Raw genomic sequence first — 25,131 nt, forward strand, 5'->3', positions numbered from 1 at the left:
TTTAATTATATAGCAGAGACGTTTTGTTAAAATATTTCAAGGACTAGATAAAAGTCTTTTGAAACCAAAAAAATATTTAAAAACTGAATTTCTCATTATTTTCATATTTGTGCATTTAAAAATGTATTAGCTTTCACATTATTTTCCCAGCATTTTATTTTCCATTGCAATTATTGTCTTTTGTGTGGTCAGATTAATCAAAGCTTTACTTATGCAGATTAACAACTGTTACTTATAATAACACTTGTAATTTCACAAGGGTTGCGTAATCAAGGTCAAATCTCTTTCCTAATGCCTGCTACCACTTCTCCTTATGTATATAGAGTTCTTCTAAAAATAAGCAATACAGTACTTTCCAGCAAAATGTATTTTATAATCTAAAATAATCATAAATGACATGCCACTATTCAATTCTTATAGTACTCAAAAATTCAATTCCTATAGTACTTTCGATCCTGTAGTGATGAAAAGTTAATTGGAAATAGTATGGTCATTAATTACTATCAGCATCTTAAGAGCAAGTATGTTCTTATTTATTTCTGCAAATAGAAGATACAATAGCAATAATCCTAGTCTCAAGGAAGAAACTCCTTTTTTTTTTTTTTAAATAAAGTTTTGTAAGTAACAGTTTTTAAGACACACCACATAACTTTGGGCTCTTCTCCTTCTCCTCCAATGATCAGGCACCCTTAAAGAAAGTTGTCTTGAATACTTGATTTAAAACATCCATTTAGCTTTTCCTGCCTTTCTCTTTTAATCTTTCTCAAATTGCCATTTTTCAAAAGATCTGTCTCTTTGGAAACTCTGTATCAATTACTAAGGAAAGACAGAAGTATAAATACAGGTGAGAAGATTTATAATAGAGATAAATATGAGATAGTAATATTAATATAATGTAAAAGTTATATTGACAACAACAAAATATACTATGAGGAACCACACAGAATAGAAAGTTTAAACTTTGGCAGGCCAAAGCCAAGGAAACTTCTGAAGACTTAATGTATGACCTTTTAAATGTCCTTCTGGAGAGCAGTTTGTCAAAGTGTACTAAAAAGTTTTAAATTTTATGCTTTTTGATTCAGTAAGTCCCCTTATAGGAATCTATTTTAAAACAGAACCTTGGCAAACACAAATGTAAAATAATGACAATGATTTTTTAAATTAAAATAATCCTGGAAATCATAAGATGTCCAAATAAAAAAACTGGACACAAAATGACGATCCACTTTATAATATTTTCCCACCACTACAAAGGTTTGAGAGGTAGAAAGCACATTCACAAAAATGTAAACCTTCTGAATTATAATGGCTGATTTTCATTTTTATCTTTACACATTTTTAAATTCTCCAAGTTTTCTTTATTAAACTGGTATTGAAGTCCAAATAAATGTTACCATATGTTTTAAAAGAAGATTTGATAGCATGGAGGATACTGACAATAGAATCAAGATATAAAATATGATTCTAATTTTGAAATAAAATATTGCACATACCAATGGACAAAAACAAAAAGTACTGTTAGGAAATACTCGGAAATCTTAAATGACTACCTGTTATTAACAGAGTTGGAGATAATTTGTATTATTCTTAGTTCATTATTTTCCAGAATTTTATAATGAGTCTATTTTACTTTAAATGGTAAATATGTGTCTCTCTCTGTGTGTGTGTGTGTGTGTGTGTGTGTGTGTGTGTATATACATAGGGAGATTTGAAAACCAGAGCAATAAAGGTCAATGTAGCTGAATTCCTTTCCTTTGCTCAAACCTGAGGCTTCTTCTCAGGCCTTTGGACAAAGGCCTGAGAAATAATATAAGGCTTTTACATTATTTAATCTCACCAACGAATGAATGCATGAAGCATAAATCCTGTTAGGTATTTTAGATCAGGATTTTTATTTAAAATAAACTAAATAAATGACAAAAGAGATATTGAATAATGGGACTACACTTTTATGATATACAAAGCAAGGTGTTGGGTCTAATTGCTTCATGAAATTGAAAAGTTAAAAGAAAAAAATAAAGGGAAAGCAATGCAGTTAAGTGTCTAACTGTATTATTAATAAATGACTGTAGGAAGAGTCAGTAAGTCCATAAATTCATGTATGGAAACAGGGTCCATGATGGACGAGCATGGTTACTCTTCATTGCTGGAGGTTTAAGCAGCAAGCAGGCCAATTTTCTCCTTTTGTGGCTTTGTGACTTTTTCTCCTTGACATAAATAATGTATCCCTAAAATACCATGAATGACAAACCACCGTTTCATCTTTCTTGTCTCTCCTCAATGTGTGGCGGTTGTACTATAGCAGATCACTTCAACCCAAATATTACCTTTAAAGTCTCCTATGGTGTACACTTGAATAAAGAGAGATTAGAATATTTTAAGTAACTTGGATCCTAAAATTCACAGGGGTCAAGTTGTACATGAGCTAATTGGGCATAACAGCCTTGATGGAGATCCAAAGCATGAGTGGTTCATTAGAAACCAATATGTTCCAAAGGTTGACTTCACAGAGCACTGGGCCTCAGGATTCAACCTCCATCTCTGTCTTTCTTTCCTTGTATTTTATTTAGGTTTATCCTATAGTAATTATATTTCCAGGATCTACACCTTTACTTGGATATTTTCTTCCTTTCTGCGTACCTTCTCTCTAGGTAAATGTTGCAAGTACGGATCACCACTTTGTTTTAGCTTCCCATTTCTGGAGCAGGTGGAAGAGCAGCAAAAGGAGGCAAGAATGAAATTGATATATTCTATTCCCACATGGATAGGATGGGAAGATACAAGCTTTGCATGAACTGGCTAAAGTTTTCAAAATTCAAATATTTTTTTCCACATTTCTTGCAAAGCTAATTGAAACCAGATACAAAACTTTACAGCCAAACTACCTAAGAGTACCTTGATTATTCCTTCTCCATTGTTCTCACTGTTATTTATCTGAAGAAAAGGGCATCCTAGAAATTATAGCTATATTTTCATAATAAACTATCTATGCTAATTATGTTAAACTAGAGTTATCAGCAGGATATTAACTTGAGGTACTTAAGAATTCACTGAGACAAGGCTGGGTGCAGTGGCTCATGCCTGTAGTCCCAAAACATTGAAAAGCCTAGGCATGTGGATTACTTGAGGTCAGGAGCTTGCTAGTCTTGCCAGCATGGTGAAATCCTGTCTCTACTAAAAATACAAAAATTAGCCAGGCATGGTGGCATGTGCCTGTAATCCCAGCAACTTTGAAGTCTGAGACACGAGAATAGCTTGAACCTAGGAGGTAGAAGTTGCAGTGAGCCGAGATTGATCACATCACTGCACTCCAGGCTGAGCTAAAGAGTGAGATGTTGTCTCAGAAAACAACAACAACATAAAATAATTAGTTGAGACTGATGGGTCACTAACAAAGGGCATCTCTCATACCAGTTAATCAGTTTAGCCACTTTGCATCTCAGATTGGCATCCCTAAATTGTGACTGAAAAGTAAATAATCCCTTTTCAAAGAAAGTCATGGTAAAGCGTGTTCCCTCTTAAGCCAAATAAATAAATGTTTATGCCACTGATGAGTAGCACCCCTTAGAAATCATCATAACCTGCTCTAGGGATTAGAGCAGTACATTTAATAGTATAATTAAATGCATAAAAGTGCTTAAACTTGAATTGCTACAAAATATAGAAGCCATTTGGAAATGTTTTGTGGATCACATTAATGTGAGTGTGTCCCCAGTAAACATAAGATATATATTTGTTGTTGCACAATGAGTTCTGACAGCATGCTTCCTAGATGACGTTCACCTAAGCGATATCTTAATTTTCATTCTACTGCATTGCCAAAAGTGACTAATGATACAGAAAATACTGAAGAGCATCCCTTTTGATATGAACTTCAAGCTTCTAAACCATGAGGAGGATCCATTAAAAATGTTTAGGCTCATTTACTGATGAGAGTGGACAAAAGGAAATCACTCCATGCACCTAAGCAAGAGTACGTAGTATCAGGACTAATTCATATCCTTTTGGTAAATGTTTTTGTTAAACACACTAGTTTCTGACAATTTTGTTGGCAATTTTCTTTTTCTGAATTTTCTCTTTGATTTAGAAGTTTGGACCAAATCAAATAATAAGCCAGAGTGAACAATGCTGGTTTGGTGAGGTGCAAAACACAGAGAACTAAACATTTTGTTAGTTTTAAATAACCAACATGACTTAAAACGAAAAATAAATCGAGAAGCATATAGAATCCAAATATCTAAATAATGGGTATATTAGATAAAACCATTAAATAGGAATAAAATCAGATAAGAAAATTGTTTAAGACCTTGAGTTTACTATTAAATATTTAGTGAATCTAGGGAAACAAAGGATAACATAATGAAGCTAAAGTTTAGGACACATAAGTGTTCACCCATCACACTTTCTTAGAAATGTGTATATAAATACACATGTATATGTATATATACATCTATTTACGCAAATGTAGATATATTTTTTGCAGGTTTTTATACATATATATGAGTGTGTGTGTAAATAATGTTCACAGGGATTGCATGAAGTTTAACCTAAAATATTTGTATTTCAAATTTGATCCCATTTATAGTCTTACTTAACAGGGAGGCTATATGGACAATTTACAGAGATCAATAATTGGCTAGTATAAATAATTGGCTTTATGTTATAGCTGTCCAAGTGTTGTGAATCCTTGATCCCCAATTTAAGGACATATGCTAAGTAGAGGGTGATCTGAACGCTCAGTTATTAAACCTCTTGGTGCCAGCCTTAACCCATCAGTTTGCAGTATTTCATGTTTACAACATAACCTGATCTTTCAGGATTTTTCTCACTCTGAAAGATAAAGCAGGCATTTTAAAATATGTATCACTCCGTGTAAGTTTTAGCAAGTAAAACTGCTACACTGAGACAAAGTTTGGTTCCAAGTGTCATTGTAGCAGTTACCAAAAATCTCAAGTCTACCACTGAGACTACTTTTATGTCCCACCAATAAAAAGCTCTGGCCCCAGACCATCCAACTGAATGAGCCATAAAAACTCCCCCACTCCCGTGTTACTCCCTCTCCAACTCCCGCGTCAGTTGTGGGTCTCATAACTAGATGTAGGGGAGCAAAAGAGAGTTTAAATTATGAGAAATTGTTTTCACATACCTTTTATTATAGACATTTAAAAATTTGGGGAAATCTATGTAGTAAAGAAAATCAACGTTATAATCAGCCAGTCTCCCAAAGATCACCAAAGCTAACAAGATACTTTCTTTCAATATATAGACACACACACACACACACACACACACACACACACACACACACACACAGAGAGTGAATTTGGTATTCCACCAATTAAAATGTTATAAACGTTTTTTCTTCCTCATTGAAAGTTCCTCTTTTTTTTTTTTTTTTTTTTTTCTTTTTTTTTTTTTTTGAGACATAGTTTCACTCTTGCTACCCAGGCTGGAGTGCAATGGCGCGGTCTCGGCTCACCGCAACCTCCGCCTCCTGGGTTCAGGCAATTCTCCTGCCTCAGCCTCCTGAGTAGCTGGGATTACAGGCATGCACCACCATGCCCAGCTGATTTTTTGTATTTTTAGTAGAGACAGGGTTTCACCATGTTGGCCAGGATGGTCTCGATTTCTTGACCTTGTGATCCACCCACCTCATCCTTTTCCTAATGGCGGTGTAATACTCCATAATATAGATATTTTGTAATTTATTGTTAGGCAATTGCAATGGAAGAAACATTTTACTAGAAAATCTAGATTACACAGCTTAGTCAGTAAAGTAAGAGCATTAGTAAAATGTGTAATTGTTTTAGAAGCTTTTAGAAGTGACAGATTCAGCTATCTGTCACTGTCCTCTTCACCGATATGCCTTGAAAGGAAGGTTCTGTTCAGCTTGCACCGTCACTTGCTTTGGAATCATATAAATATTCACCACTTTTTTTTCTTTAATGTTTCAATTGTAGACAAAATGTTAATTAAATGAGGCTGATTCACCTCAGCTCCAAAGTCTGTGGCAATTTCTCACATGCTTCCTGCTAATTATTCTAAATAGTAATAGAAACATAATCATGATCCAAGTGGTTCTCTAAGTATGGTCCCTGGACCACCAATGTCAGCAGTAGCTGAGAATTTACTAGAATGTCAATTCTTGCATAGCACTGTAGCTCAACTAAGTCATAAACTCTCAGGATGAGGTTCAGCAATCTGTATTTTACCAAGCCTCCAGGTTATTATGATGCCCCCTCAACTTGAAGAACCACCGTCTTGTCCTATAGACAGCCCATGCAGTTGAGGTGTGCCATCTTCACGTACGCATAGCCCACCTAGGCTTTCACCATTTTTTTTTAACAATCTGATATGTAACATTTGTCCCAGCAACATTTTAACATCAGTGGTCTGCATCCATTTTAATCTAACATTTTTGTGCAATCACTCCAAGTGGGCATCTTAAGAAAATGTAGAGCAAAGTTTTAAAAAGATCTGTGTACCCAATTTGATAGATGCTTTCTCTTATTTTGGCATTTCTATTCTCAGGTAGCAAATTGCCTGAAAGGGCAAACAATAAATATGTAAGCTACCGCATGGCTCTTTGTGGATTTATTTTGAGGCAGGTTTGACATGCTGTGGAGCTGTTTCTAGACAGATTACTGACAAGATAGATCATTTTATGAAAGTTGCTTTTATTACCTTTGGATTTTTTCTAACTTGAAAAATATTGCTCTCAAAGTATGCTTCTGTACTAATCCTTCCTGCTGATCATTCCATTCTCCATATACATATATATGTGTGCATATATCTGTGTGTATGTGTGTACATATACACATATGCACACTCACAAATATTTAAGTAACTCCATTCTGGGAGAAAGGCTTTGAAGAAAAGCAGTTTATTTGTTATTCAGAAAGGGAAGGTGATGTTCATGGGAAATAAAGGGATTGTAATAAATAGGAGTAAGTGTCCTTTTAAAAACGCAGCATATGGAACTAGAAATACTTTCTGGAAGCTCTAATCGCCTATTTGAAGAAAATCCAATTGTTCTGGCTAATGGCAAACTAGGAGCTTACAGCTGAATTTATCTACCTCCGTTCTATGGGAAGTAGTCATAGAGCCACAAGGAATTTGACACTAACCATAAATGCTTCTTCTGTAAATCCCTCAAAATTTATAAGAGCATTATGACTTTCATGCTCCTTCTTTCCTAGAGTCTTTACTTCAAAGTCTTCTGAGAGTAGAAGATCCCCTGGAGCAATCATTCTGCTTCCATATCCACACCACGGAACTCTTAGTCCCAGACCTTCAAATTATAGAACGTGAAGGAAAATTTAGGTGGCACTGAAACCAAATACCTTTACTTGTCAGATGACAAACGTATCAGGTAGACAAAAAGGTTTATCCACATCATGCAGAGACCAAAACCAGAGCTCCACATTTTCAGGCAGAGCCCTCAGCCTCAAGTCACTAGGCTTCATTTCTACCAATACCATCCTAGTGATTAAATGCCCTTTGTCACTAGAATGTGTTTACACAGAATTTAAAGTATCAATGATCAAATTCAACTTTATTTTTTCTAATTCAGTCCTTAAGTGGAAACAGCAAAATGATGCCTTCTCCTAAAAGGGAGGGAGGGAGGGAGGGAGGGAGGGAAGGAAGGAAGGAAGGAAGGAGAAAGAAAAATAAAAGAGCAAGAACAAAGAATGACCAAACGGACAAACAGAAGAAAGAATGAACAAATGAAAGAAACAGAAAAAAGAATGAAAGAGAGAGAAGAAGGCAGGCAGGCAAGTATTCTATTCTCCATATATATATGTATATACACACACATACACACACACATATATATATATATATATATATGCATATATGTCTGTGTGTGTGAGAGCACATCCACACATATGTACACTCACAAATATTTTACACTCACAAATATTTAAGTAACTCTATTCTGGGAGAAAGGCTTTGAAGAAAAGCAGTTTATTTGTTATTCAGAAAGGGAAGGTGATACTCGTGGAAGGAAGGCCTAAGGATCTTTTATCATCACATTCAAGTAAGAGTAAATCTCAAGAGGCCATCTTATCTATCCCTGCCAACCTGGCATCACTCAATGAAACAAATAGCTAGGAACTTCCTCTATTCCTAAAGATTTTCAAGAAAGAAGGAGAAATATCTTGGGAAGCTTGGGACACATGAATGTTTAGGCTCATTTACTGATGAAAGTGGGCAAAATGAAATCATCTTATGCATCTTAGTAACACTGTGCAGTATCACAAGTAGCTTGACGTAACAGGCTGGTATCAATTGTCTTAGGTAAGTGCTAACTGCTGAAGATCTACCAAATTTGCTGTGTGCGTATACTAAAAATATCTTTGAAAGTTCCACAGCTTTCCAAGATTTTGTATTCCCTGATATAATCTTTAAATTGCCTTCTTCACATTCCCTCTTGTTAGTAGTGAAATGTCAATGATCAGAGTATTGGAAAAAAAACTAAATGAAGAAGAGGACAATAAAAAATCATGGTTATGAATTGTGAAGCAAAGGGAGGCTTTGAGCATTAATATTTACACTAATATTTACATTAAAGTGGGACAGATTATACTACTATTGGCTTCACTTATTCTTACCCTGCAGAGTTAAATACTTACTGTCTGCCTTGTGAGAACTCTAAATATTATAGTGTGCTAGTAAATCTACTTTATTTTGCTGGCATGAGTCAGCAGACAAAACAGGAGCAGGAGAAACATGCTGTCAAATCAGTGCTAATACTGACTAAATTTTATTAGTCTTTCATCTTTAGCTGAACTATATAAACTCATTCAGATTTTTAAAAATATGTAAACTGTCTAACCTCATAACTTTCTTTTACAGAGTTATAAAATGTCAAGAACAAAGTTACAAAATACAAAACACAAAGTTAGCATCACCTCCATTTTTTTCTGAAAATTCACAAAGTATAATGATTAGAACACACTTCAAACCTCACAGCTCTGTATTATTTAGGAAAAAAATCTCAACAGCTATGTAAGAGTGAATTGTTGTGCTTTGAGGTCATTTCTCAAAGCATGTGCATTAAAAAACTCAGCAATCTATGTTTGTGCTTGCTTTATCTGGTATTACAGTACAATGAAAATCTCACAAATAATATTTATAATGTAATATTTACAGGTTCAAGGGAGGAACTGCTATGCTGCAAATGATTTTCTGTTGTCTTTTAGTTCACAGTTTTTTAATCCTTTAAAACAATCTGTATAGCCATTTGCCATAAAAGATTATTACATTCTTATTTCCACTGTGAAGTCATAATTTTGAATGTACTCTTTACCAAAATCTTTTCCAATTCTATATAAACCCATATGAGGGTTCTCTCAGCAAAATTAATTAGAGGGATAAATGTGTAATGTGAAGAAATAAAGATTTGGAATATTATCCTTGGGTTTTTTGATTTGTCAAAATTAGCTATTAGCAGTTAGATACTACAGTTGGAAAATTAGTGATTTTATTTATATAACAGGATCTGTCACAAAGAGCCAAACTAGCAAAATCACTAATAGTCATAACCTAATTCACCCAATCACCCAAAATATTATAAAGTTCAGTGTTTATTTTTATGCCTATTACGCTTGTCCTGGCAATGTGTTATTTCAAATATCCCACCACAAGCCCTGAGAACACAGCTAGGTTACTTGAAACCAGTAGTTCTAAACCAGTGGTGACTTGCCCCCTAGGTGACATGTGTCAGTGTCTGAAGACAGTTTTGCTTGTGACAGTTTGGGGGATGCTCCTGACATCTTGTGTACGGCCCAGGAATGCTGCTAAACATTCTACAGTGCACAGGACAGCCCCCAGAAAGAAGAATTATCTGGGCTAAAATGTCAACAGAGCTTGAGTGGAGAAACCCTGCACTAACATTAAGAACTACGTGTCCAACACGGTTGCAATGCCACGCAAATACCTACATTTTGTGGAGTGAGGGTTGAATATAGTCAGTGTAGGCAGAGTAATTTGTTCCAACTTGGGTATTTCTGACCAATAAGCTAGTAAGATATTTGCTTTTTCTAATGCGGACTCATCAGGGCAGTAAAATTTAACTATTTTATTTAAAATATAGTAATACTCTTTCTTTGTGGTTTGTCTGTGTGTGCGTGTATGTGGTGTGAGTGTGAGTGAATTTCTAAAACAGAACTGTAGAAAGCAAATGGCAGATTCAGTTTTATCACCAAGTTTCTGTTAGACATTTCAATAAAATTATACAGAGCATTTATTGGATATCTACTACGTATTTTTCGATTTTTGAAAAAAAAAAGTTTGTGAACCTATATCTGCTATCTTTCTCTTTAAAGAACTGTGATTGCATTTTTCTTCTTTTTTTCTAACATGTATAGAGTTCCTGTTGCCATAGTAATCACTGATTTAGCACAACATGTTTTTTCCTCCTTCTTTAAAAAAAAAAAAAAGTTTCCATTCCTGCCAAAAAGGAACATATTAATCTACCCATTATGCTAGCTTGGGGAAGTTGAAGGCCACAGAAGTTGTCATTTGTGCTAAGACTCCCAGAAAGTCAATGGTTAGCATCTTCTGTGCCAAGAACTCTACCCCAGTCCCAGGGAGGAAGTGAGACACTGAAGTAAAAGATTCTTGAGCTAAGGAGGTGAGCTCTTCTTTTCCACAAAATCCCATAGGAGATGTGAACAAATGCTCATGTCTGTCTAAACAAACTAATTCACCTACTGATTATAGATTTCACAGACCACTGATGTTCAGAAAACAGGGACGAGCTGGACAGCGCTCTTTAAGACAAAAATTTACCTTAATCTACTTAATTCTGAGGGTAAGGGCAAAAACAACAACCAACCAACCACCCAAACAAACAAACAAACCTTTTGAGAAATCTAAAAGAAGAGGTAGAAACTCCTGTTGAAGAAACCAAAGTCAACAGTTTCATTTCTTTATCAAATAAAAAGTTCTCCCTGAGTCTCCTGACTGACTACACGCTTTCTAGCATTATGTAAATCAGACCTCACATCTGATCTAGCCCTGCAATTCAGGCCACAAACTACTTGTAAACATACGTATCCAGACCTGTGTGCAGGCCTGCCTTATGACAATGGTCTGTGCTCACCTGGAGTTTTATCACTGGTACTCTTAGCCAGGAGCACTAGATTCTTCCTAATTTCTCAAGTCAAATCCGAAGGCTGCCCTGCTTGTGGTGTTCCAGAAATCTGTCTGGGTCCTCATGGGAAATGCCCCCTACTTGGATGAGAACATATAAGTCAGAGGAAGACAGCACAGAGGTTGACTTTAGGTTCCCATCTGACATATTTATCACTCTAAGAGAAGAAAGGCAGTGGAAGAGAAAGAAAAACTAAAAAAACCCTACAGTGGAACTGTAGGATTTTTGATTTTCAGAAATGTCTGCTTATTACCAGAGTGATAAGAACTCAAAATTAAGACATGAGAAAAAAATAGATAGGGATGTAGAGTGAAAGCTGTTTCTTAACCAAAGGCTTTACAGAATTAGAACACAGCTTATTTCCTAAGCACTTCATTGCAAGAAAGTCCTGCTCTAAGTAAAAACAGATGAGGAGAACCTCCATTCAATTTTACTAATAGTCTGCATGGATAATGAACACGTGCTGCCTTTTACATAGATTCTTATAATTGTTCATATTGTTCTATAAAACCAGCATATTTCTTATTATTTTCTTCCGGGAACAAAGACTTGCCTGTGCATTTCCTTTTAACTTTATGGAAATGGGAAAGGGGTAAAAGGAGAGAAAGATAATACTTCCTGAAACCTTGAATGTTTTGCTGAAACACCCTTAAAGGAATGCATCTCTGTTAGGATAACAAAAACACTTAATAAAATATTTTTAAAGCAGTTGGTCTCTAAGAGAAAATGTGAAGTATATGTAATTAGTGGCAAATACTCATTCAATTGTACAAAGCATGACCATTCTTTTCCTTTAAATCCTTGGTCCACGGAGTGTATTTGTTAATTAGGCAGCAACTTGAAGAACACCACCTTTCCTATAGAAATCAGGTGCTCAACTACTCAACCATGAATCTCTATGGTTACATGAACCTATGGGTGGTCTGCAAACCACTTATATTCCAGATTTCAATTCTGCTGCCAATAATAATAATAATAACAACACGGTAACACTATTCTAGTAACCCAGTGGAAATTTAAGATCATTAGAAGATGATGGTAGAAATTTGAAAGCAATGGATTAAAAAATAAGACGGTACCAAAGCGTAACAAGCAACGCAACACTTTTTAAATTATGTACATAACATGGAAGAACTAATTGACAATTAAAAAATGTGTTGAGAAATACATTAATTCATTAAATTTTTCTGTAACCTTATGTTTCTTTAAAAAGAAAAAGGGGTGACTAGTCTAAGTGAGTCTTTATCTTTAAGCAGCATCCTTTTAACCACCATCATCTCTAATAACTAAATAAAACAAGAAGAAAAACTAAAGAAGCAAACCAGCAAGAGAAACTGTAGGTTGCTGTATCAATGACAATTATTCCAGTGATAATGACGACTTTCTGAGCTGGTCTTCTAGCTGGTCTACAGGGACGCACTGTTCAGGATGGTGTTAGGGGAGGTGGGCTTTGTCAGTTTGCACAAGGTTTGATAAGATCTAGGGTTTAAATCTGTAATTTCTATGGCCCTGGGAAAGTAATGTCTAACTATTGCTTCTTTAACTGAAAGTTGTTGATGAGACTATTTCAGCACTCTGTATAAGGAGTGGATCAGGAGATCAGTGAATTTTATTCAACAGGAAAAAGGTGAAGAATTGTTGTATGGATTAAAGGAGAAGACACACAGTACTTAACGTAACTCCTGGCACATAGCAGATATTCAAGAAAGTGTCTGACTCCACCCCTTCCCTTCCTCTCTTTAGGAATTATATTCCACTGTTAGGGGCTGGTGTATACGTGTCATGAGCTAATGTGCCCATTGATGGTTTAGCTTATGACTTTCAGGTCAGTTTTCTAAGTTGATTAAAAGCAAGTATTATGGACAACAAAATTCAGGGTCAGTTCCAACAAGGAATAATTGGCTTGTCCCATTCTATAGTCAAAGTTCATCTCAAGTTTTCCATTGCTCACAATGAGGACTAGAGAAGAGAATTCACTGCAAATCAATTTTCACTGCTGGATAATCAATGAAAGAAGCATTGTCAACTGATTGTGGGCATGAGCACAATCTGTGCACTTGCAGGTTTTCATGTTATCACTACTATTTATCCAGATACATTTGCTGAGCCTGGCCATTCTGGATCAGTCTTCTCAACTCTAGCTGCATGTCAGAACCACTTATGTATAGTTTCGTAAATATGGCAATACTCAGGCCCTACTCTGAGACAAGTGGCACAAAGTATTCAGAAGTGGAAAAGATTCTCACCAGGAGAACCATTCTGTGAATAGAAACAGATATCGAGGTCAAAGAAAAATATTATCTTTCTTCCCTGGGAATCACCATCATTTGCACGGATTTCTACAACTAGCTACATGACCCAGGGCAATTTCTTAAAGTGGGACACAGTGTGCTCTGAATGCAGGCCTGACACTAAATTTATTATGGTTGGGTAGCTGCTGCCTTATGGAGAATGGCCTGTGGGACGCTGAACTTACACATTAAACAGCTGAGCCAATGGATGCTTCAGCTGCCAGGAAAATAACAGAATGGGGAGACCCTCTGTTCATTTGACACCAGTGCCAGCTTGAAAAAACAATTTTTTCCTGCAGTCATTGAAAGAAAATAACCCAGAAGTACCCACAGTCTTTTAGTTCTTAAAATATGGAGTCACTTTTTCTTTTCCAGCTTATTTTCAATGCAAATATGATTCCAGGCTCAAGAGAGGCACAACATGCCTTGGTCTCTCTCCCTAGTCTGAATCAACTTCTTCAATTCCTCTTGCTGATGATCTAGCCTCCAATTTGGCTGGCTTTTTAGAGAAGGCTTTCGGCACTATCAACATAGGAGTCCTTTTGTTTGTTTGAGACCCAGTCTTGCTCTGTCGCCAGGCTGGAGTGCAGCGGTGCGATCTCAGCTCACTACAGTCTCTGCCTCCTGGGTTCAAGTGATTCTCCTGCCTCAGTCTCCCAAGTAGCTGGGACTACAGGCGCATGCCACCACACCCAGCTAATTTTTGTATTTGTTAGTAGAGATACGGTTTCACCATGTTGGCCAGGATGGTATCGATTTTTTTTTTTTTTTTGAGACAGTCTTGCTCTGTCTCCAGGCTGGAGTGCAGTGGCACAATCTCGGCTCACTGCAACCTCCGTCTCCTGGGTTCAAGCGATTCTTCTGCCTCAGCCTCCCCAGTAGCTGGGACCACAGGCACGTGCCACCATGCCCGGCTAATTTTTTTGTATTTTTAGTAGAGACGGGGTTTGACCATGTTGGCCAGGATGGTCTCGATCTCTTGACTTCGTGATCTGTCTGCCTCAGCCTCCCAAAGTGCTGGGATTACAGGCGTGAGCCACTGCGCCCAGCCAGCATAGGAGTATTTTGACCTACATTACTAACACGTGCATCATATCTAGATCCACTCCCCACCATATATCATGTTACTGTCTAGTTCCTAGTTATTGACGGCATATTCGTTTTTCTACTCTATCACCTCATTCCTGTTGATTTAGACCAGAACTGCAGAAATGCTTAAAGATCTTCTGTTAGATTTAGCTTCCTAATAAGAAATCTAGACAGCAATCAGCAGCTAACAAGATGACTTCGGGAAACCTAATATGAGATTCACTGACTATTTTGTGAAGCCCTCCCTACCCCTTGTCTCCCTTTTTTCACATATCCCACACTAGGACCACAGCAGTTTAGGGAAAAATTAACAGGAATAACATGCCAGGTAGGTTATGGCCACTGTAACCTTGCTGCAGGTTAGGCTAGGCTCTTAGGATGATCTTCTCAGACCCTTGAAGAAGTTGGCTGAAGGAATTTTATGCAGGTCTGGAATAGCTTCATCTCTAGAGGTCTAGATCTAAAAAATAAGACTGCGATTTTTAATCTGACTCTCACCAGAATGAAAAACCATCTAAATGCTCCCTAGGGGCCTTACATTGCTATGTTTCCAAAAATGCTATGCTGTGGGAAATACTAATATTAAGTAAATAGCCCTTGTCATTTTTACCAAGGACATTTGGGGGAAAAATCATTGATGAATAACTGTGAAACTGTCTTAAGTTGCTGAAACTGACATAATGAAAACCACCATCTTTCTAAATTCCTTAGCCAATTAACAACTTATATCATTCATCACTACATTCATTACCATTAAACAAATGGATACCTTAAGTTTAGGGAGAATAGTGTCAGGGGCTGAAGGCCAATCCTAGAACCGAAAGATGAGGGCACATAATTGAAGAGAAGACTCATCCAGGAAAGAAAAAGAAAAGGAGTCAGCCTGGGGTATCTGAGAATTCACAAAGGAAACTACAAGCTGTGTAGTCAAAATATCCCTGGCAATATGGCAAATTTCAAATCAAACCATGCATTCACTAGACTCTTCTCTCCTAATCTTTTGTTTTCTCTTGGCCCAAGTCAAAGTCCTTTGTAAAACTTTCATGGATCAGATGGGGAGGAAAGGGGAGAAGGAGAGGCAGGCAGAGAGGGAAGAAAAGAGAGGGTGTTTCTGCTGGCAAACTCAGTCCCCACTGGGGAACTAAGGAGGGGAATGAACTACCTCCTTCAGAGGGAAAATGAGGTGGGAGGGACAGAGAGACAGGGAAAGAAAGGTGCCAGTTCCCTTGCAAGATGGGGGTAGGGGAGGGCTCTTCTCAGAAAACTAGGAGAGATTTTGGTGGTGATGTCAGAATTGGAGCATCTGCCTTCTAAGGACTTTGTCTGCCAACTGGCATAGGGAGCCCTGCCCAGAGAGCCAATTCTCCTTGTAATAAGGAAAGGCAGGAAATGGGCAGGGAGCAATAAACTCAGTGGGAAAAGCCACATTTGAAGGACCTGGGAGAGAGAAGGAGGAAAAGGAAGCCACATGGAATTCTGATGCTACGAGGAGAAGGACGTCTATGTCTTGTGTTTGCATGGTGTTTTACAGTTTAGAAAACACAGACGTTATCATAGGGCGCTGTGAGCTGGGCACAGTGATCACTATTTTCCAGCTGAAGAAATTATCACACAGAATGAAGGGAAAAACCTGATTGCAAGACTTCTTATATGGGTATAATGATCCTTGTACCACATCTGACATTTCTTTGGGGCACTTTGCAGTGTTATCTTCCAAATACCATCACTTTCAGAACCCTACACTTCAGAAAAACTATACTTGTACCATTCTTTAAACACGGTACAAATTTTCTTGCCTCTATGTCTTTGTTCATACTATTTCTGTTACTTCTTTACCCAACTTGGGCTGTTAGAATGTTGCCCACACGTTTCAAGGTCTAAATCTCCATGTTACCCATTTTTGTTCTATGCTATTTTCTTTAACATATTCTTTGTATTACAGATATTTACAAACATTTCTTCTCCCTTACTAAATTTAACTTGGTATTCATTTTACTGCCTAGTAAAGCTCCTTGTATAGAAGGAAATTAGGTTTGGAATGAATAGACCAGTCAAAAAAAAAAAAAAAAAAAAAAAAGAAAAAAGAAAAGAAACCTTTGTGAGTTTTTAATATGTACATTTTTGTCACATCAAGAGGAAAATAAAGTTTCCCAAAGTCACGAAACCAAAGCAGATTCTATTTACATTTAGCGTAAGATTTTTCTAACTGAATACTATCTATACTCATTTTTATATATTGATCTTACATTTGGGTTGTGTGGTTATGAGGCTTTTTAGTTCATTAAAATGAGTAAAGGCTGTTAATGATTCTTCTTTCTTGAGTTTATGAGTCATGTGTCTAAGTACAGAAGTTAGTATTCATAAAAAATTGTAATTGGGAACTAAAAAATACATGTATAGATTGCCCCATATCTAATTTTCTAACTTTATGTGTATAACTGTCAGAGACATTTGAACCAGAGTGACCCCATAGTGAATAGGGGCTGGGTAAAATAAGGCTGAGACCTACAGAGCTGCCTTCCCTGGAGGTGAGACATTCTTAGTCACAGGATGCAACAGGAGGTTGGCATGAGGTACATCCTTGCTGATAAAAGGAAGTGGTAAAGAAGCTGGCCAAAACCTACCAAAACCAAGATGGTGGCGTAAGTGGCTTCTGGTCATTCTCACAGCTTATTATATGCTAATTATAATGTATTAGCATGCTAAAAGACACTTTCACCAGCACCCAGTTTACAAATGCCATGGCAACATCAGGAAGTTACCCTATGTGGTCTAAACAGGGAGGACCCTCAGTTCTAAGAATTGCCCTCCCCTTTGCTAGAAAACTCATGAATAATCCACCCTTTGGCATATGATTAAGAAGTAACTGTAAGTATCTTCAGTTAAGCATTCCATGCCCCTGCGCTGAGGATGGAGGGGCCATTCTTTTCTCCCTGTGCTTTCTTAATAAACTTGCTTTCACTTTATGTACTTGCCTTGAATTCTTTCTTATGCAAGGCCCAAGAATCCTCTCTTGGGATCTAGATTGGGACTCCCTTCCAGCACAGCCGAAGGCTTTTATTGATTGAAACATAGGTGATAAACAGAACTTCATATGTCCTTTGATTTTCATCATGGCCTGGATTAAGCTCCACATTTTCCCTAATTATGGCTGTCATCTTTTCCAGTGCAAAAGAAAAACTCTTCACCACATCTTTCTACAGGGTTTCCACCCCATCTTTTTTTCTCATCACAGAAAAGTAAAAGGAAAGCTTGCAAGTGTCTTGGAGTCATCATTCAACTACTCAACTTGACTAGACCCTCATCACTTGCTCCTTTACTTTTCTGCTCAGTAAACCGTCTCTCAGATGAAAGCCATTGCTATCAGCTACTGACACAATTGTGCCATTTGATTTGTATTTGTAACTTATTGTTCCAGAACTGAGTCACAGTTAACAAATTAAAGCCACGAATTTCTCCCCTAATTAGATATCTGTGCCTTCCATAAATGACACTCAGATGTATAAGATGTAGGTTCTACGTACAATACATATCAAGAGCAACACATGAAAACATTTTGGAATTTAAATTTAGATTAAATTGGTATTTAAAGTTAATCCTCACTGAATATGAAACATTAAAAAGGCAAGCTTAAATATACCAAGCCATTTGGCATTATTTAGTACAGTATGTCAATTCCCTTTATTCAAAAGCAAACCTTTTGCAAAGCAAAAATTCTCCCATTAAACCCAAGCATTAAGAAGAAATAAACTCTTAATTACTTAAGGAAGAAATGCTCTTGCTTCATGGTTATCAGATTATCAATGTAAAGCCAGGGAGCTTTCTCAAGGGCTCATGTTTCAAGAGTTCCAGCCTCTATTCCCCATTCCCCATCCCCCAACCCCACCCCTCACCCCCTTTCTACACAACGGGAGCTAATGTCTCTATCCGTAGCAAAAAAAGACACTACTGACCACAATGGAGGAGTTTAGGTCTTTGCCCACGGTATCCCTGCAGGAGTAAATTCAGTAGAACCCTATAATTCCAAAACAGTCAAGTCATGGACCATCTGACTCTTTAAATATTCCAGGCAGCCTTGTCAGTAGTCTGGAAGACCTTGCAGTTATAATTTCTTCCCTCTGCCATTCCTCTATTAATACACAGCTAACCTGAATTTCAACATTAGACTAGATGAAGAATATTTACTCTGCAAGATTCATAAGGTACACAACCTATTCATAGAAAGCATTCTGGCATCCAAAACACATGTGTAACTAATGAATAATAATAGCATTGTCTCTGAAAGCAAGAGCATAAAAATATAGCTATGAAGAAAAATAAACTCCTGACAGTGCCATGTATACCCTAAGAAAGTAAAAAGCTTTTATTGTTTCTGAATATTAGGTGTTACTATTTCTTTTGATAATTTCAAAATGTAACTTTTCATTAATTTAGGTTTATCATGAATTTGCAGATACACTGGTGTCTAGTAGAGAATACTAGCCTTAGATTATCAGGATAAAGCAAATCCATAAATTTCAGCCTACTTCTTTTTTTTTTTTAAAGACACGTGGTCTCACTATGTTGACCAGGTTGGTTTTGAACATCTGGGCTGAAGCAATCCTTCCACCTTGGCCTCCGAAGTACTGGATTACAGCCTTCAGCCCCGGCACCCAGCCTAGCATAATTCTCTATCAGCTTTTACACTTGTCCATCTTAGTGGAAGAGAGGCTCCTCTGTATACACATCTGACAACGTATCTTTTTTTCTCTGGTTGTGTATGACTATGAGGGTCAAACTGTGGACTATCAACTTTTTAATTCTCACTTGCAAACACTAAGAACCATTTTACATTTCCTCTGTAATGCATCAATTTTGCTGATGCCTTCAGTAAATATGACAATACTTTCTTTTTGCAATAGATACAATGATTTGAAAAAAACACACTTAAATAGATGATTTTATGAAACAGCTATCAAATATGTAAAATTCAGTATCTCCAGAGTTTGTTCATGTTTAGGAAAGAAATCCAAGAAATAATTAATAAATCGTTATTCCTTCACTTGTCTTCCATGTCCTATATTTATTAACAGATAGAATATGGGCTCTAAAGACCATTGATCTGACTCAGGCTGACATTTCTTGCATTTTCATGATCTGAAAGCAGAACTAGACCATTTCAGCAGTTTGAAGTTGGCACGAATGCATTGCTTCCTAGCTTGAAATGCATAATTAACCGGAAAGCTAGCTGTTGAGCAGTTAAACAGGCTGTCCAAAAAGGCCCCCATTGCTGTTCAAATGAATGCTGAAAAGTAGGGTGCCACAGTGATTTTTTTGTTTTATAGACAAGCTACATCCAAGCAATTGACAAAGACTAATTTTCCTTTCTTTTCAAGGTCCATGAAAGCTTACAAATAACAGCAATTATTTCTGTTTGTCAAATACTTGTATCCAGAAGTGGATTTATAATCCCATGAAAATTCTGTAATTCACTGAACCACTGAGTAAGTCCATGCTACTCCCTCTCCCCAGCCCCACAGGATGTAACTCATTTCAAAAGAGGATTGCAGTCAATGATATAAATGAAGCAGTCCTCATAAGGCAGAAGGGGCAAAGTGCCAGGGGAACATGCTTCTTAATTCCCCTAAGAAATATCCCAATTATTGGACAAAGTGCCAAATTTCAGAGCATAAAAGAATTCCATTCTTATTATTGAGTGGAGAAGATGCTAGGGCAAGATTAGTGGTTTAGACTTGGGATCAGACATATACCTACACTTGCTAAAGCAATTTCTGCAAGAAAAATTAAAATAAATATGGGAAACATTATGGATCAAATCCAAGGAAGGTCTTAAATATATATAGTGCTTAAGGAAAGTGCATGAATGTTTCCATACCTCATAAATGGTATTTTTTAAGAGCATGCCTTTAAAATAAAATGGATGTGTGTCATGATCTAACACCTGTCCCCTTTTCCAGCACATCCTACTAACTAGAATTTTTGGGAGATCCCAAGCCACAGTTCATCTTCCAATTTCCAACAAGGAGAATGCAGTTCAAATTTTTACTTTTGCACCGCAGCACTTACTTGCATAGTGGTTTATGGCTGGTTTGCCTGTGTTTATTTTTTAGAAATGTTAGAATGGGAAAAATGAGGTAATTCTTTTCAACTGACTTAATCTTTAATGATTTTAATGAGTTCCAGTGTTTATGCTTGAGCTAACAGGTGCCTTATTTTTTTCCTTGGCATTTTTCTTTCTTTCTTCCCCTTTCCTCCTATTCTGGGCAATCCATGCAACTTTCCAACTGTAAAATATTCTGATGGTATGAATAAGTTTTGACCTGAAATCAGGTTAGTATCTAACTGAAATCTAACTTACATTTCCATAAATTTGCCTGTTTTGAAAATGATTAGCATGACTTCGAAAAATCTGTTAGCTGAGTCTCCAAAGACTGCTATATTCTTCACAAAATCATTTTATGTAATATGTCTTCCGTCACTGTATGCTATACATACAACATCCTCTTTCTACTGCACTGAACTCCCAAATTGTTTCCACTCATGGAAAAATGCAGTTAATATTGGATACATTTGTTGTCAGTCACCTTTACAAAATGTGCACGTATTCAAATGCATGTAGACACAGATTTCAGGTTTTAAATTCTTCATTTTCTCAAAAATTTAAACACATAAGCCAAAGATTATATAAAATATGATCTGCCTTTATTTTCTTTTTGTTAGGCAATGTAAAAATAATAGAAGATATCATTGTTTTGAGAGATTTGTGGATTCCTGAACTTTGTAACTTCGTGAATGCATATTTTTCCAAGATGCTAGAAGATTCCCCAGGCAATTTTAATAGTTCTTTTATTAAATATATATTTATTTATTGTATATATAATGTATATGTAATAAATCAGAAAAATTTAAAACTTATAAATGGGTTGTTGAGGTATCAAAGTGTACAGCTTTTCACTATCAAACAGGTGAGGGTAGGAAAAGGTGCCAACGCATGGTCTAGGGTGAAGGCTAAGAGCAGATGGTATCTAGTAAGCTAGAAGAGGGGAACAGCTTCCCACATGGACTAAGATCAGTGTGGCACCCAAGGACCTCTGTCACTCAAGGCTGTGTGTGCAGTGTTGAGAGGTCACCACTAAGACAGCAGCGTGGTTCTGCATTTCCAGCCACGCCTACAATCTAACCATTGTCAGCACATCCCCTGTTTGTTTCACGTAAAAGCAACGCTCAGAGATATATGCAGAGGGACCTAACTTATCAAACTTGCCACTTTGGATTGAAACCGTATAGGATACGCATTCCCCATATCTACATCACTTGCTGACTGCATATACATAGCACAGTAACAAGGCAATCCTGTGTTGGGTTCTCTCAATTCCTTCGCCATAGATCTTTTCACTTTGTGATGACAGTGCAGAGTGGACTGAGGACTAGGCTTAGTGGGTTCTAGGCCCAGTTCCGCCCCTTTATAAGTGTGTGATCTTAGTATGTCACTCACCAGATTTTTTTGTTTGTTTTTTTGAGACACAGTCTCACTGTGCTGCTCAGGCTGGAGTGCAATGGTGCAATCCTGAATCACTGCCACCTCTGCCTCCCAGGTTCAAGAGATTCTTCTCTTCATCCTTTACATAAGGGACACAGTAAAACATACTGCGACTGCTTGAGTCTGGGTGAGGGAAGACAGCAATTAGGATACCTTTGAAAAAGTAAGAGTAACGAATAGGTGGCCCAACTTAGGAAACTGAAACTACAATGGCATAGCTTTTAACAAACTTCTACACACAGAAGCAGACCTTCACATATGCAGTGGTGGTAAAACAGCATGAAAGACCTGTATTTTGAAGGGGCCCCAATTAGATATTTAGAATTCATGAATATGATCAACATTTCTTCAAATTCATTATCACTTGCACTTGACTAATTCTGCTATGCTGAAAGATACAGCATTTGAGCAAATTTTAACTGAAGTACTGAATTTCAATATATTGAAATAGAAACAAAGTTAGAGCCATAAGAACCAAAGAAAAATGGAATAGAAAGAAAAATAAGAAAACAACACAAAATGTTCTTGATAACTACATAAGAACGAAAAATGTTGTAATTATACAATATATTTTAAATAACAGTCAATGATTATATTAAATATTGCTTTTGACATTATTACAAACACACCAATTCAAGACAGACCTGTAAAATGCTGCTTTTTCTATAGTCATTTGTATTTTGAGAAAATGAGCCAAAAATACAAGGTCCTTTTCTCAGACAGAACAAATTTCCCTGAAATAGTCAAATTGGTACAGCCTCTGGTATTCATGTGAAAGAACCTATTCGTTGACTAAAATACTTCCGCCAAGTTCTCAATCATATTTTGTTACTGGGGTATATTCTAATTTTTTTTTCCTATTAGAAAAACAAATCTGTAGATTCAGGTTTCAGAAATACAGCTGGAGTCAAGAAAAAAAAAAATCAGTATTTCTGTCCTGCATTATAGCCAAAAGATAATGGATCCTTAGGCTCTTTGTCAAGAACTTCCTACTTTAGAATTGTCCAGAGCAAGCTTCTGGACAGAAATAAATTTGAACCCCCCAAAGATTCTTAAATTCACAAATGATCAGAAACATTCACACAGAACACCGTATCAGAGCTTCCATTTATCAAGAGCAGGTATACAGTCATTCCTTGAGAATACTCCAATTCTTACAGCCCAACCTGCGGCTACCGTACAGCCTGCTGAATAGAAAAAGTGTCGGAGGCAGGCTGGAGAATGGAAAGGAATAAGAGCAATCGCATGCTCAAGTTTTTGGATATAATCCCAGTAGAAATCGTCTTGTTCAAAACATAGTGAGATACGCATCCCAGTGCCACATCATTCACCGTGATCCAGCTAAAATGTAGAAGTGGCAGTGAGAATGTAGTCATTTATGTGTGGTCCCCCGACCCTGCTTTGCCTTCAATTTCACTACTACCTGTCAACCAGCCAATTAATCTGCTAACTTATTAGTGGTGCTATTGCCTGTCTACCACCCCCACACCACCAAAAATGGAGTTCTGTGAGCTATTTTAAAATAACCTAGTGAATAGGAGCAACCATGGATTAAGAGTGAGAAAGGAAAAGAAGCGGAGGGTGGAGACAAGGAATAGAGGGAAAAAAGAGGCAACTTCTGGAAGCAAATACTAAAGAAAATCTATTAAATAAAAACTTTCGGGTTTAACTTTTTAATAAATTAAGGGATAGAATACATGACCCTTTAAAGTTTTAGGCAATAAATCTTGGAAATGGGTAGCTCGATTATTATAGTACCTCTCTGAGGGAAATGAAAGGATGTAATAACAGAATCGGGCCATCAAAACACTAAACTATCCTGACTTAACCAGAAATACCAGCAAAATCTTTCACTATGACCTGTTACTGGACAAATTAGGAGGAAAATAACATTCAATGCTGGGGATCACATTGAAAGTAATTTCAGTTGGTTGGCATTAAAAGCTTTCTAGATGGTGACTAATAAAAGAAGCGCCTATATTCTATCTATAGCTTAATGTATATGAGTACTACAGCAAAGATGAAAACTCTGGAGGTAGTCTATTTGCAAATATTTCAGGGGAAAAACAAAATTGTAAGATTTTCCTATGATGAAAATATAGTCATAATTCTTTTAAATGTATTCATTTATTTTTTAAGATTGAGAAAAAAATGTGTTTACATATATAGCATATTTTGAAGTATACACTATAGTTAAATCCAGCTAATTAACATATACTTTACTTCACAGTTATCATTTTTTGTGGCGACACGCTATTTAAACATATCTTTCCACTGTGAGCTTACCTTTAAGTTCTCTTCAAATTTTCGTAAGAATACATTGCATGTCATTTTTTAAAAGTGCTTTCACATACCTTATCTTGTGGTATTTCCATCATAGCACTTTGAGAATTATTTTCACTATTTCTCAGAAAACTAAGTTCAAGAACACATAGCTAAATTACCCATGCACGTAACACCAGCAAATGGGATTCAAAATGGGATTTTTTTGACCCCACGAACGTGCCCTTTCTATAATACTGCAATACAGCTGCAGGCTTGATAAATGATATTGAAAAATAACTAATTATTTTTAGATTGGAATTGATTTTGGGGCCAGCCTAAAGTTGTCTGGCACTAAGACTTTGGAATGAAATAAATGATCAGTTAAGATAATGCCATAAGGATTTTAAAAAACGAGGTATTATCTATGGCTCAGAAGATAATTTCAAAGAGCATTTAAGAAGAGTTTTGAACAATAAAAGTTCTTATTCAAACCCGGGCACATTTTAAAGGTAACTGATCTAAAGTTAATAATAGCCAGCATAACAGTTTGCACAGAACATACACTCAGCAAATATTAGTAAAAAATTTTAAAGTACTTCCATATATAAGCACTGGTAAGGTTTTCTAACGACCAGTCTCATCAGAAAATTACACATATACATTAGAAATGTAAATTCAGGCAGATTCTCTTAAAATAGCTTTGTGAAAGTTATTAGAAGCCTTGCCATGTCTATACATTTTGGTCTATTTAGTCCAATTTAAGAATTTGGCCCAAAAAACTAATC

General features: G+C 36.6%; 1 protein-coding gene and 1 long non-coding RNA gene across 24 annotated transcripts in view; both read right to left on the minus strand.

Annotated features, from left to right (window-relative positions):
* SLC8A1 (solute carrier family 8 member A1) overlaps positions 1-25,131 on the minus strand; it is a 382,674-nt gene that overhangs the window by 261,152 nt on the left and 96,391 nt on the right. The gene's annotated exons all lie outside the window — the stretch shown is intronic.
* LOC116524291 lies at positions 15,157-20,301 on the minus strand. The gene is made up of 3 exons (XR_004257259.1): positions 20,292-20,301; positions 16,538-16,540; positions 15,157-16,237 (listed from the first exon to the last, which is right to left on the minus strand). It is a non-coding gene; the product is annotated as an uncharacterized LOC116524291 (long non-coding RNA).

Source organism: Sapajus apella, unplaced genomic scaffold (assembly GCF_009761245.1).
Source record: "Sapajus apella isolate SASKATOON/1434 unplaced genomic scaffold, GSC_monkey_1.0 scaffold44, whole genome shotgun sequence".
NCBI classification, from domain to species: domain Eukaryota; kingdom Metazoa; phylum Chordata; class Mammalia; order Primates; family Cebidae; genus Sapajus; species Sapajus apella.